Raw genomic sequence first — 2,555 nt, forward strand, 5'->3', positions numbered from 1 at the left:
AACAAGTAGTAAGTCTTGCATTAAGGCGTTCAAAACAGCGTTTGCTGGCGCTGTAAGCGCTCTAAACAGTGTTTCTGAGCATAACTTGGGGCAAAAGTGCAACTTTTGAAGAATGAACTGAAAACTCATATTTTGTTTCAAAACTGTGTTTGGATGTGATAACAAGCTGTTTTATCATGTTTGTGATGTTACACATGCATTTCCAAACAAGTAGTAAGTCTTGCATTAAGGCGTTCAAAACAGCGTTTGCTGGCGCTGTAAGTGCTCTAAACAGTGGTTCTGAGCATAACTTGTGGCAAAAGTGCAACTTTTGAAGAATGAACTGAAAACTCATATTTTGTTTCAAAACAGTGTTTGGATGTGATAACAAGCTGTTTTATCATGTTTGTAATGTTACACATGCATTTCCAAACAAGTAGTAAGTCTTGCATTAAGGCGTTCAAAACAGCGTTTGCTGGCGTTGTAAGTGCTCTAAACAGTGTTTCTGAGCATAACTTGTGGCAAAAGTGCAACTTTTGAAGAATGAACTGAAAACTCATATTTTGTTTCAAAACTGTGTTTGGATGTGATAACAAGCTGTTTTATCATGTTTGTGATGTTACACATGCATTTCCAAACAAGTAGTAAGTCTTGCATTAAGGCGTTCAAAACAGCGTTTGCTGGCGCTGTAAGCGCTCTAAACAGTGTTTCTGAGCATAACTTGGGGCAAAAGTGCAACTTTTGAAGAATGAACTGAAAACTCATATTTTGTTTCAAAACAGTGTTTGTATGTGATAACAAGCTGTTTTATCATGTTTGTAATGTTACACATGCATTTCCAAACAAGTAGTAAGTCTTGCATTAAGGCGTTCAAAACAGCGTTTGCTGGCGTTGTAAGTGCTCTAAACAGTGTTTCTGAGCATAACTTGTGGCAAAAGTGCAACCTTTGAAGAATGAACTGAAAACTCATATTTTGTTTCAAAACTGTGTTTGGATGTGATAACAAGCTGTTTTATCATGTTTGTAATGTTACACATGCATTTCCAAACAAGTAGTAAGTCTTGCATTAAGGCGTTCAAAACAGCGTTTGCTGGCGCTGTAAGCGCTCTAAACAGTGTTTCTGAGCATAACTTGGGGCAAAAGTGCAACTTTTGAAGAATGAACTGAAAACTCATATTTTGTTTCAAAACAGTGTTTGGATGTGATAACAAGCTGTTTTATCATGTTTGTGATGTTACACATGCATTTCCAAACAAGTAGTAAGTCTTGCATTAAGGCGTTCAAAACAGCGTTTGCTAGCGCTGTAAGTGCTCTAAACAGTGGTTCTGAGCATAACTTGTGGCAAAAGTGCAACTTTTGAAGAATGAACTGAAAACTCATATTTTGTTTCAAAACAGTGTTTGGATGTGATAACAAGCTGTTTTATCATGTTTGTAATGTTACACATGCATTTCCAAACAAGTAGTAAGTCTTGCATTAAGGCGTTCAAAACAGCGTTTGCTGGCGTTGTAAGTGCTCTAAACAGTGTTTCTGAGCATAACTTGTGGCAAAAGTGCAACTTTTGAAGAATGAACTGAAAACTCATATTTTGTTTCAAAACTGTGTTTGGATGTGATAACAAGCTGTTTTATCATGTTTGTGATGTTACACATGCATTTCCAAACAAGTAGTAAGTCTTGCATTAAGGCGTTCAAAACAGCGTTTGCTGGCGCTGTAAGCGCTCTAAACAGTGTTTCTGAGCATAACTTGGGGCAAAAGTGCAACTTTTGAAGAATGAACTGAAAACTCATATTTTGTTTCAAAACAGTGTTTGTATGTGATAACAAGCTGTTTTATCATGTTTGTAATGTTACACATGCATTTCCAAACAAGTAGTAAGTCTTGCATTAAGGCGTTCAAAACAGCGTTTGCTGGCGTTGTAAGTGCTCTAAACAGTGTTTCTGAGCATAACTTGTGGCAAAAGTGCAACTTTTGAAGAATGAACTGAAAACTCATATTTTGTTTCAAAACTGTGTTTGGATGTGATAACAAGCTGTTTTATCATGTTTGTGATGTTACACATGCATTTCCAAACAAGTAGTAAGTCTTGCATTAAGGCGTTCAAAACAGCGTTTGCTGGCGCTGTAAGCGCTCTAAACAGTGGTTCTGAGCATAACTTGTGGCAAAAGTGCAACTTTTGAAGAATGAACTGAAAACTCATATTTTGTTTCAAAACTGTGTTTGGATGTGATAACAAGCTGTTTTATCATGTTTGTGATGTTACACATGCATTTCCAAACAAGTAGTAAGTCTTGCATTAAGGCGTTCAAAACAGCGTTTGCTGGCGCTGTAAGCGCTCTAAACAGTGTTTCTGAGCATAACTTGGGGCAAAAGTGCAACTTTTGAAGAATGAACTGAAAACTCATATTTTGTTTCAAAACTGTGTTTGGATGTGATAACAAGCTGTTTTATCATGTTTGTGATGTTACACATGCATTTCCAAACAAGTAGTAAGTCTTGCATTAAGGCGTTCAAAACAGCGTTTGCTGGCGCTGTAAGCGCTCTAAACAGTGGTTCTGAGCATAACTTGTGGCAAA

This window comes from Brachyhypopomus gauderio, unplaced genomic scaffold (assembly GCF_052324685.1).
Source record: "Brachyhypopomus gauderio isolate BG-103 unplaced genomic scaffold, BGAUD_0.2 sc150, whole genome shotgun sequence".
Lineage (NCBI taxonomy): Eukaryota > Metazoa > Chordata > Actinopteri > Gymnotiformes > Hypopomidae > Brachyhypopomus > Brachyhypopomus gauderio.